This window comes from Dermacentor albipictus, chromosome 7 (genome assembly GCF_038994185.2).
Source record: "Dermacentor albipictus isolate Rhodes 1998 colony chromosome 7, USDA_Dalb.pri_finalv2, whole genome shotgun sequence".
Taxonomy (NCBI): Eukaryota; Metazoa; Arthropoda; class Arachnida; order Ixodida; family Ixodidae; genus Dermacentor; species Dermacentor albipictus.
Genome location: NC_091827.1, coordinates 90,025,519 through 90,038,084, shown reverse-complemented (window position 1 = coordinate 90,038,084; position 12,566 = coordinate 90,025,519). Strand labels below are relative to the sequence as shown.

The 12,566-nt window shown below is 46.5% G+C and overlaps 1 long non-coding RNA gene and 1 other non-coding gene across 2 annotated transcripts in view; both read right to left on the bottom strand.

Annotated features, from left to right (window-relative positions):
* Window positions 1-12,566, bottom strand: part of LOC135916755 (uncharacterized) — a 218,629-nt gene that overhangs the window by 176,388 nt on the left and 29,675 nt on the right. The gene's annotated exons all lie outside the window — the stretch shown is intronic.
* On the bottom strand, window positions 6,083-6,154 carry TRNAP-CGG (transfer RNA proline (anticodon CGG)). Its single transcript has one exon. It is a non-coding gene; the product is annotated as a tRNA-Pro (tRNA).

Below are 12,566 nucleotides of genomic sequence, written 5' to 3'. Positions count from 1 at the left end.
TTTCCTCGTCAATGGGTGCAAGTGACAGTTTCCACTAAGAAATTCGCTGCTCAAATAAAGTAAATTGCGATGCCTTTGAGCTCTTCTCTGTAGCGATATTCATGCTCGAGGAAACAATCAAGAAGTGGCCTCCTCCGCCATTTGAATGAGGGCTCTCTGCATACCTTCGCAAGTATCCCACCAGTAGATTAACGAGCCGAGTTATCGCAGAAACTGCTCGCGATGGCTGAAGGACCTGTGCAACAGAAGTGAGGAGATGACTGAGATGGCCGAGTAATATTTCATGCGATGTATTCTAGCCGCACAACCACGGTCTTCCTTATTGCGCCGAGCGCGGCCGCGTAGCTATCATTGAGGGTATGAGCCATTGTTCATTGCTGCGCGTCTCATATGTGGGTCTATTCTCTTTTAAGTTTGCTATGTTTGTTATTAAGTTGCTTCTATTTTTATGCGTTGCATAATGCAATCACTCAGTTCAGCCCTTGGGCGCGGCCGGGCAGCCACCATTGACCTTTAGCGCAACCACGTGAGGTGACGTCACGACAGCCGGAGGAAAAGCTGGGCCCCAACTCGCGCAATATGCAACGCATTCTTGGCTTAACCAAGCTAAGCCTGGCCATTTTTATGCGAAGCATACTAGCCGCACAACCATGCTCTGTGAACCATGCTACACGGCCGCGTAGCTACCATATGACGTCATAACAGCTGCAAAAGCGGAGGCTCAACTCGTGCTCTCGCTTGCGGCCGCGTAGCTACATAGCCGGGTCTCAGCTCGTGCGCACGCCTGCATGAGTTGCTTCTTCGTCTAGCCGAACCAAATATAGCCAAGCAACAGCAGTTCACCAGGCTAAACAGTGGTTCAACAACTAAAATAAAGGCTAGTATGCTTCGCATCCTGGGATTAACCTTAGCTAAACCACAGCCATTTTTTCTTTCTTCGTTAGTGAGAGCTTGTGGCCGTTTCGAGGAAGACCTATGTTGTTCAAGTAACACAAGTTAGAATAAATTAGCGTTGGACTCTGTAGTAATACTGACGCGGGAGTAAAAAGCAAAAAATGGGCTCGTGCGGTATTTGAACCCGGGACCTTTCGTACCCGAAGCGAGAATCATACTCCTAGACCAACGAGCCGATTTTTTTTTCCTTTATTGCAAGGAATTATCGGTACTGCCAAACCAATGCAGTTCCATTACATATGAACATACAAGGGAAACAAATTCACAGAACGTATACAGTCCAATGACAGTTCAAAATTCTGGTAAACAAACACAAGCGTCCAGACGCGAAATCCATTCAAGGAGGGGATCATATGTAGCCACCACACTCCGGACTTGAGCAGTCTCTTCTCGGAAGATAGACCTTGTCGAGCGAGGTGACTCGGCATGTCTGTCGATCATTGGACTTCTCCATAATGAATAAAGTCCTAATAACATAAACAAAACATATGGTGTATTACTGGCTGTATTTTTGAAAGGAAGAACCGGATACCATAACATGTGAGACGAAAGTCTTTTTTGATAGTTCTTTGTAAAATGTCCCAAAAAAGAAATGCCTCACGACAAAGTATAAAGCAATGTTCTATTGTCTCGGGTTGATAGCAAAGCCTACGATTTGTATTCCAGGGTACATACAGTCCTTTTTCCTGAAGCCACGTTTTAACTGGCAGTGTGGAGTTGTGCAGCTTAAAGAAAAACGTTTTCGCTGCTGGCGCAATGCATATTCTACGGACACGGCAAAGAACATCTTGACCAAATAGAGACAGATACGGCTTTCGGTACAGAGGTTCAGGGAAAAGGTTATCTATAAGTGCTGCATTTAGCGACGTGCGATTAACGGTAGACAAATATTCAAGGTTGAAAATGGCTTTGAAGAATGAAATAGTGTTGACAAGTTCCTTTAAGAAGCCCCATAACGGTAGTTCTTAAGCAAAGTTTGTCGTGGCAAAAAGAAAAGGGAGGTGTGACGCAAGACGTGCTCGATTAACTGCGAGAAGGAATGGGTGACGGACATTTTTAAGGTGAAATAAGCGCATGACCAATTGTAGCACAAGCAAATGCACAAGACCCAGGCCTCCCTTTTCAAGCGGGAGAAGAAGGTTGTCCCTTTTCATGGCTTCCCATGATGAATGCCAAATAAAACATGCAAATATTCTATGAAATGCCTGGACATGGACACGTGAGCAGTGCAAGACCGGCAGAACATAAAGAAACTTAGTAGCGAGAAATGTATTGCATGCCCTAGCTCTCGCAAAAATGTAGAGATCACGTCCTTGCCAGGTTGTCACCTTTCAACGGATAGTGGTTATCGTGGACGTCCAATGAGGTTCACTATTACGGAAGTTATTGAGAGGTACTCCAAGATATCGCAACGGAGACTGATTCAAATGAATATTCGCGAATACAGAGTGAGTGAGCGCCCACATGCCTAGCCAAAAGCCCCTACTTTTGTCAAAATTTACAGTAGCTCCTGCAGTCTCACAGAAACGCAGGGTAGTGTTTATTGCCTTGGTAATGCTTGGCTCATCGACGAAAAAGAAGGCAATGTCATCTGCATAAGCTAGCACTTTAATTTCCTCATTGGCATACATATATCCTTTAATGCTCGAGTCGCAAAGCACGCTTAAGCAAAGCGGTTCTAAGTATATGGCAAAGAGTAAAGGCGAGAGCGGACAACCTTGACGAACGGATGACTGTACTTGTATTGTATCTGAGAGGGTACGGTTTACAATTAACTTTGTAGTGCAGTGTTTATAACAAAGTGTTTTACCATTGTATAATACATCCCCTAACTGAAGATGTCGCAGTAGTTGGAATAAAAATTCGTGTTGAATCTTATCAAAGGCTTTGGCAAGGTCAATCTGGAGAAGAGCTACTTGACCCGTACTACCCTCTATGCACTCAAGGACTGAACGTGCGATATGAACATTTGTCTGCATAGAGCGGCCTGGAATTCCGCATGTCTGATGATCACCTACTAATTTTGTAATGACTGTCAGCAATCTATTTGTCAGTACTTTTGCAAATATTTTGTAATCCACGTTACATGATGATATCGGCGTATATCCGTTTACTCTCTTTAGTGTTTCATCATCAGTGCTTTTTGGTATTAAGGTTGTGTGGCCCTGATAGAAAGATGGAGGAAGCTCACCATATTGATAGGCTTCCTCGAAAAGCTGCTCCAGAAAAGGACACAGGAATGCCTGAAATTTAATATAAAATTCAGCACTAAGGCCATCAGGACCAGGCGTCTTGTTCTTCTGCAGCGTTTCGACGGCAAAATTAATTTCTTCTCGAGTTATTGGCCCATCAACGCTGAGTCGATCGTCTTCTTCCAAGTGTGGCATAAGCGAAATAAACTGATCAGCGTTTCCGTCGTATCCATACTGAGGCTTAACTGCAGCGAAAAGATCTTTATAATGAGCTTCAAATAGGCTTATTATTTGGGACTATTCTGTGTGTATAGACCCACCAGACTCAATTTCCAGTATTTGCTTGGAAAGCGCGTATCGCTTTTCATCACCGAGAGCCCTTTTTTGTGGGCTGCTCTTCTGTGAAACGAATTGTGCGTGTACGCACCATTGCTCCTTTGTACACTTCCGTCTCATATTTCTGCATTTGTGCACGAACTGTATTTATTTCATCACTATGCAACCCTGGTTCCTGGCTTTCCAAAGCGTTCAGCTTCAGCAGTAGATCATGAAGGTAATGCTTTTCAGCTTTTTTTCTATGAGATAGCTCACATGAAATGGCAATCGCCTCATTTTTTACTCTATTTTTGAACATTTCCCATTGAGCAAACAATGGAAGCAGTTGACATTGGGTTATTTGTAGCCATAATTCTTTCACTTTGTTTGCAAAAGTTGACCCTCGTAAAAGTTGTGTATTAAGTTTCCACAGTTCCCAGCTTGGAACAAACTTGCGAAATTTTCGGGGACCCCATGAAACAGCTACTAAACAGTGGTCTGTAAAAAATTCAGGCTTCACGGTGTAGTTTTCGATGGCTTTTTAGGGAGTGCAACAAAATCAGACAGGCGCTTTTAAAAAACTGAATATTATTTTCTTTCCTTGTCACTGCGTGATCGTTACAGTTTCCAGTGAAAAATTCGCTGCTCAAGCAAAGTAAATTGGGATGCCTTTGCGCTCTTCTCTGTAGTGATACTCACACGCTCGAGGAAACAATCAATCAGTGACCTCCTCCGCGATTTGAACTAGGCGTCTCTGTGTACCTTAGCGAGAATCATGCCAATGGACGTCAGACTCTGGAGTTTTGCAAGACGCGTATCGCAAGCTGCTGGTGCGAAGAGGCAGTAATAGAGTAGTGCGAAGCCCGACTCTCTTGCTAAGTTGCCTGTGCAGCTAGCGACTGCGAAACAAGGATTTAACTATATTTTGGTCCATATTGCGAGTGTTTTGCGCATTTAACACCCAGACAGAGAGCTATGAATTTCTCCGATAGTCGGACGCGCCGCCGAACGGCCATAAAGCGCTTGCTGGCTCTCTTATTAGACTGATGGTGAAACGACGTCAACCGCGATAGCTCCGCGCGCTACGAAGAAACGCCTCAATCGACGCAACTGTTGTGTTGTAAATTGACATGAACGTGAAGGACGGAATAACAACGTTCAATTTTACCGATTTCCATCGCAATTGTACGAAGGGGAAAGGCGAGAGCGCTGGATACGGCCCATTCAACCTGTTGGGTAACCGGATTATTTGCATTCCCCACAACAAAGCGGCTCGCATGAGAAAGTCCGACAATTTTATTCTTCTCTAACTGTGTTGCGTAGCCCTGACGGAGGACCGTGGTCACCAAACGAAAAGTCAAGAACCTGCAGCCGCCACTTCGTTGGTAACAGAAAAAAACTACGTTGCGAACCATCCTGCTTATGTGCCATCGATATCTCCACCTTTTAACAGACGTCCGCCTCCGCTTGACTCAACAAGTGGGACGGAGACATTTGGCAGGTCAGCTTAACCAAACATTTTGGTTCGTTTGTGAATTCAAAATCCTGTTCTAGAGCATCGTTGTATCGCGCGCTCATTTCTACTTTCGGTATTTTGTATGTCCTGCACCGATACAACAAGCACGCTTCGCAATGTGCTGAGCCTGCTCGACTGCGTTTTTCAAATTTGAGCAATAAAGTTGCTTTAGGAGCACTGGATCAGTAATGGCGAAGTAACGCACGTGTGTAAAGAAAAAAAATGTCGCGTTTATTTACATTTATTTGTGAGCGCTTGTTGCCCGAAGCGTCTGCGAAAAGTACAAATTAAGCTACTGAGCGATGCTGTAGCTCCTGCGAGAAAGAAAGATGCAGCGCGTAGGCACTGTAGGAAGCTAACTTTCGTTATGATCGCACGCTGTTTACTGCCTTGGCAAATGTTTTCTGCCCTGGAAAAGGTATTTAAATGATTAACTCTGTAAATAATTGCGAGACAAAACATTACGATAAAATACATAAAAATATAGGACATACTTAAGTCTTGTGTTCAGGACACATTCAATATGAACCAATTTGGAATGCTTAGATATTTATGCTGATATGCCTACAGACAAACCTGATGCTCTCTGTGCTTGCGAGTTGCAGCGCGCCGAATGAAAGCTGAGAATATTTTATATTGTACACGTACTTCGCCCTGCTGAGCTTCCTTTCCGAAGCGTGGACGGGCGGAAGCTTTCAAGGTCCTTGATTTTTAAGAAACCGTGCCTCAACACAAACGGAAGAGAAGGGTCCATTGTGGCCTATGCACCTTCGCTTGCGAACAGCTCTTTTTGCACTACTCAGTTCGCGCCAAGGCTGCGATGGGGACGCTGGTGACGGGTTCTTCCGCAGCGCCGCCTGGGCGGAGTCTGAGGTGTAGAGATTAACAAGCCGAGCTGTCGCAGAGACTGCTTGCGGTGGCTGAAGGGCCTGTGCAACACAAGTGAGCGGATAACTAAGAGATCAGATTAATATTTTCGTTTCTTCGTGAGTGAGAGCTCTTTGCAGTTTCGAGAAAGACCTAGATGATCAAGGAACCCAAGTTAGGATAATTTAGCCCTGGAATCTGAAGTAATACTCATGCGGAAGGAAAAAAACAAAAAACTGGGCTCGTCCGGGATTTGAACCCGGGACCTCTCGCACCCGAAGCGAGAATCATACCCCTAGACCAACGAGCCGAACGTTCACGGAGAGCGTTTTCGACGGCTTCTAAGGGAGTGCAACAAAATCGGACAGGCGTTTCCGAAAAGAGGAATATTATTTTCTTTCCTCGTCACTGGGTGCTCGTTACAGTGTCCAGAGGGTAATTCGGTGCTCAAATAAAGTAAATTGCGACGCCTTTGCGCTCTTCTCTGTAGTGATACTTATGCTCGAGGGAACAATCAATGAGTGGCCTCCTCAGGGATCTGAAGGAGGGGTCTATGTGTACCTTAGCTAGCATCACGCCGATTTATTACCGAGCCGAGCTGCCGCAAAATCTGCTTGCTGTGGCTGAAGTGCCAGAGCAACATCAGTGAGGAGATGACTGAGAGAGCCGTTTAATATTTTCGTTTTTTCTTGAGTGAGAGCTCTTTGTACTTTCGAGGAAGACCTACGCTGTTCAAGTGGCGCAAGTTAGGATACTTAGGCCCGGGAATCTGAAGTAATACTCATGCGGAAAGAAAAAAATGGGCTCGTCCGGGATTTGAACCTGGGACCGCTCGCACCCGAAGCGAGAATCATACCCCTAGACCAATGAGTCAATTTTTTTATTTCTTTATTTATTTCCGGTCTTCGACATTGCTCAGACGATACAGTTAGCACACAGTGTATCACCAAATCCAACCATTAGAAAAAAAAGGAAGGTGTGTAAGGAAAGAAACCGCCCAATAGAGCCGTCTGTCCATATTGGACTGCCTTTGTCAAACTAAATTTCCTTCATGGCTGTCAGGGGTTCTAGCCTCGACAGCCACTCCGGTGCACATTCTTCTATTTTCTGCATTTCAATAAATCGCGACATACATTCTTTGAAGTAAGCACGAGCTGGCCTAGCGTCAGGATCGCAATGGTACCCTGCCATACGATCCCGCCATATACAGTGTAGAGCATTCAATATAACAAAGTCATAGGGAACCCCGTCGTCATCTTTAATGGCCAGATACCTGATACCTTGGGGGTCCACCGGTAGCTCTTTCTTCAGGGTTCGCTTTAAAACGTCCCAGAAGAAAACTGCCGCCCAGCAATGCAGGAAAACGTGATCTATATTTTCGGGCTTCTTGCATATCAAGTAGTGCGACCCCCAAGGTACGAGACAACCCCGTTCCTCCAGAAACGTCTTCACGGAGAGCGTTCCTGTGTGTAGCTTAAAGAAGAAGGTCTTTACCCCTGGTGGCACCTGCATGTGTTTTACTCTTTTAAGTACATCCTGTCCTGGCCCTCCACTGTATATGGCTCTGTACAAGGGCACTGGGAAAACAATGTCGCATACATCTCTATACAAAGTTTTCCTTTTCACTTCACAAAGGTAATCATTAGTAAAACGAACAGAAAGGAAATGTACACTGTCGACCACTTCCTTGAAATAACCACGCAGCATTCCCGTCATGCTTGCCGTGCTAACAACATGTGCCGGCAAAGCGTTACTCAACCTTAGCTGACATACGGTGCGCAGAAAAGGATCGCGAACATCGCGAAAAAACAAAAATCGGTTTACAACTTGACGAACAAAAAGTTGCGCCAGGCCCACACCCCCATCCTTCACTCTTCTGAACAAATTTGTTCGGCTGCACCTTTCCCATGTTGATCCCCAGATGAAAACTGTGAACACTCTGTGCAGCCTTTGCACATTTACTCTAGAACAAATACAGCGTTTGCAAGACGTAATATAACTTAGTAATAAAAAACACGTTACAAACTGTCGCTCTTGCAAAAATAGACAGGTTAGTACCTTTCCATTTGTCTACTTTTTCTTTCCGTTCTTTGGTTATCGCTGCTATTATACCTGTCGAGGGGAACACCCAGATACCTGGTCGGAGATTTCACCCAGTTCACGTTCGCGAAATAGTCGGGTGCAGAAAACCAGTCCCCGTGCCACAGCCCTGGCGATTTGCCCCAGTTTACTCTGCTACCCGTTACGGCGCAGAAATGTTGTACTACAGATATGGTTTCCGTTACAGTTGGTTTGTCAGTGCAACACACTGCAATGTCATCTGCATATGCGAGCAACTTCACTTCGGTCGCTGCTAATCTGAAACCCCGTATTCCGTCATTTTCATTAATTGCTACACACATTGCTTCTACGTAGATAGCAAATAATAGCGGACTGAGGGGGCAGCCTTGGCGCACTGAACACATGATGTTAATGGGGGCCCCCAGAGATTTGTTAACAATTAATCTTGTTGTGCAGTTCTGGTACACCAAGGCTACGCCCTCAGTGATGATGGAACCGACATTAACATGATCTAAGATGGCAAACAAAATAACGTGAGCGACACAATCAAACGCTTTTTCTAGGTCGAGCTGAAGTACTGCAACACCGCCACCGGAGACGTCACAGCACTCGAGCACACACCGCATCTTATGGATGTTTGAAAAAATAGATCGCCCTTTGATGCCACAAGTTTGATGGTCTGCGACTATTTCCTTGATGACGCCTTGAAGCCTGCTAGCTAAAACCTTCATAAATATTTTATAATCGACGTTTGTTAGTGAAATCGGTCTGTAGGATGACACGAATCTGAGTTTGTCTACTTGATCGCTCTTCGGTATTAGAGTGGTGTGCGTTTTTCCAAAGGAAGATGGTAGTGATTTCTTTTCGTATGCTTCATTAAATACATGTGCAAGCAAGCAAAGGCGCCAGCTCTCTTTTAAAAGCTTTATACAGTGCCGCGCTGAGTCCATCAGGTCCCGGTGATTTACCCAAGTTCAAATCGTCGATTGCCTTTTCGACTTCGCTCTCCATTATTTTTTCCTCTAATCGCTTTTTTACGTCATTGCTCAAACGTGGCATGCGATGCAGAAAACCTGTTTTAAAACCCTCAACATTCGCTTCCTGAAATGCGAAGAGCGACTGATAGTACTCAAAGAAGGCGCGCTGAATGCTGTCACGGTCTTCAACGACATTCCCATTCACTAAAATCTGGTCGACATGGTTTCTTCGTCCATACGCCTTCTCTAAACCAAGCGCCCTTTTCGTCGGGGTCTCCCCTGCCGCTAGTGCATCTTCTCGTGCTCGCACGATGGCTCCTTGATAGCGTTCCTTGTCAAACAGTTCAAGTTTTTCTTTGACGTTTCGCACATCGTCATTGTACGCACCAGGCTCTTTGCACTCGAGCGTTAGCAGCTGCCCAAGCAGTGTTCTTAAACCCTTTTCTTTCATTTCCTTCTCGAATTTTTTACAACTCGATCTTTCTATCGCTTTCATTTTGACCTTTTGTTTAAAACATTCCCACTTCTCGACGATTGTTCCCGCAGCATCACATTGAACTTCATTACCCGCATCCCGACTACCTGTAAAAAGGGCTGGTCATTTAGTAACAAGGCATTCATTTTCCACATGTCCCAGTTAAATACATGTCTCCTTTTCATTATACCTACGTTACATTTCACCAGGCAGTGATCTGAAAACGACACAGGTACTACACAGTAACCGTGGCACCTTGCAATTGTATCCAATAAAATGTACATTCGGTCCAAACGCGCATGGCTGCTGCCCTGAAAACGTGTAAAAGTCACTTGACGCCCCCCTTCCAGGCATTCATAAACATCATCGAGTTCATTTTCATTAATTAAATTTGATAACACTTCACTGATTCGGTCACGCACACCTGCATTATTGACTCTGTCTCCAGCACTCAAGACGCAATTAAAGTCACCTAACACTATCACGCGCATATTACAACATACATATTCTGTAAGGTTCGAAAAAAAAACGGACGCGCTCATCTACTGAATTCGGCGCATATACGCATATGACGCGGAACTCAGCATCACACATAACAATATCACAGAGAACAATCCTTGCTGACTGACACGAAAAAATACTTTGAATCTGCAGTCCAGGCAGCTTTTTCACAAGAAAAACGCACCCTTCAGCCGTGCCTACCGCTTGGCTAACCACCACAAAATACCTAGTCGTGAAACGTCGCACCATGCTCCCGGTCTCCTCCTCTCCTTCAACCTTAGTTTCCTGGACGGCTAGTACGTCTATGTCGTGGTCAGTGACCAACCGTAGGACCTGACTTTGCCTACGACTAGCCGCCAGCCCTCTCACGTTTAATGTGGCAATCGTAAGGGACGGTATTTGAGCCATCTTGATCTAAAAGAAAAGTAGGCCCGGAGCATGGTGCTTACCGCTCACGACAAGCCATCGGCTAGCCGCCTCCGGGACGTTCCGGCTTGTTGGTGTCCTTAGGCGTGGGCGCTTTGTCGACAGGCTTCTTTTCAGGCAGTATGTTGGGCTTTGGCTTGAATCCCATCCGCCTCCCATGAGGCGTCTTCGTCGGCGGTCCCTCACTGGTGCTGGTCGCCCGATCCTCGCGGTCCCTCGTCTGCTCGTGGGTGCACTTGACGGAGGCAGCAAGAGCCCCAGTACGGTCGTCGTCGGTGACGCCCTCGTCCTGCTGCATTGCGATCGCGTCGTCAGGTGCATCTTCACTGACGCTTCCCGTCGCCTGCCCCTCAGTCGTAGCGACCTGTTCCGCCCTACTCGGTTTCTGGGTAGCCTCAGCCGCCTTTCCGTCTACCTCCAGAGTAGTCGTCCCACTAGTTGTGGCTGTCGACACCATGTCACCGGTTCCTTTAGCCGCATCCTCCGCCTCGGCAACGTCCATCACGTGCTCTGCCGCCACGTCAATAGCTGGTGGGCCTGTCACAGCGGCATAAGACTTGACGCAGTCAGCGTCGACGTGGCCGAAACGCCTGCACCCGGAACAGCGGGGGACTCTGCACTCTCGGCGGACGTGTCCCGTGCCGTCACAGCGCAGGCACTGCATCGGTCGACCAGGAACGACGACCAAGGCCAACTCACCGCCGACGCGGATCTGATGAGGATGGTCCTCAATCTTCACGTTGCCCTTCACTTTGAGAAGGACGGTCCTGGTCGTTGAGGTCTTGCTCCCCATGCCTTCCACGCGCCACCGCTCACGGCTCACCTCCTCCACCTTGCCGAAAGCCGCGAACGCCGTCCGGACGTCCTCGTCGGCAACGCTGTACAGCAACCAGCGAAGCCTAATCTTCACTTGCTGGTCTTGCGGGTCAACGATGACGCACCGTCATCCCTTAACTTGTAGTTCCTTAAGGTCCAGCATCCTTCTTGTGGCATTCGCGTCACTGAGGGTCACTGCCCAGACGTGGTTGATCTGGTATGCCCCTATGCATACCACGTCAGGCAACAGTCCCGTCGGCAGTAGGGCGTCTCTAAAATCTTCGACCTTGTAAGGTCTGGCGCGAACATCACCGTGCAAAAATACGGTGTTAATCACCACTTGTCCTTTAGGCAGTTGAAGCAAGATAAATGCATATTCCTTATCGTCACTTAGCCTGTTTCCGCGGCCAAAAGTGGCCGCTGTCACTGCTCCACTGGAGCCCATGATTCTGCTGACCGCTCAGCTCGGCTGCCGGAAGCAGAATGAGCCAATTTTTTTTCATTAATTCACGGAAAACAAAACTGAAAGTGTATTACAGCGTTGACACAACTACGCACTTAAAACTCAGGCAAACACACACATGCATCCAACAAGTGCATCCAGCCTGGCGGAGGGTCCTGCACAGAGTTCACACTTCTTACATAGGCCGCACTTTCACGAAAAAAGGATTTTGTAGATCGCGGGCTTTCGGCATGGCGACACACAGTCTACTTCTCCACAGCCTATATAAGCCAAGTACTATGAACATGTCATAGGGAGGACCACCCGTAACCTTAAACGGCAGAAACCTAATTGAATATGAAGTTATGCCAATGTCCTTTTGAAGCGTCCGTTGGAGAATGTCCCAAAGGAATACAGCCTCCCTACAGTCTATGAAGCAGTGATCTATGGTTTTGGCACGTGGACAAGGCCGACAGTTTGTTGACCACGGCACAAAGAAACCCCTCGAATTTAACCAAGTTTTAACAGGAAGTGTTTCTGAATGTAATTTAAAGAAAAATGTTTTAACTGCAGGAGGTGCACACATTTTTTGGACGCGCTTATGTACATCCTGATAAGGTTGGCTTAAATAAGGTGCACGATACAAAGGATCTTAGGAAAATAGAGTCCACCAGGGTCGCAGAAATTGCTTTTCGACTGGCAGTGAACATGTACTCTAGGCTGAATCTAACTTTCAAGAAAAGAAATGTGTCAACAACCTCCTTGAGAAAGCCCCAAGGAGCCTGTGGGACATCTTTGACATTTGATGACACTACTATATTAGGAACATAATGAACTAAACGCAGTTGCAACATTTCACGCAAAAACGCATGGTCACTTTCTCGAAAGAAAAACAGGCGAGAAACAATTCGCCTGACAAAGGTGTCCTAATCCTAGACCACTGCGTTCAAAGGGGAGGAACAGATTGTCGAGCCGCATCGATGCGCAGCTCGAACTCCAAATAAAAGTAGCAAACACGCGATGC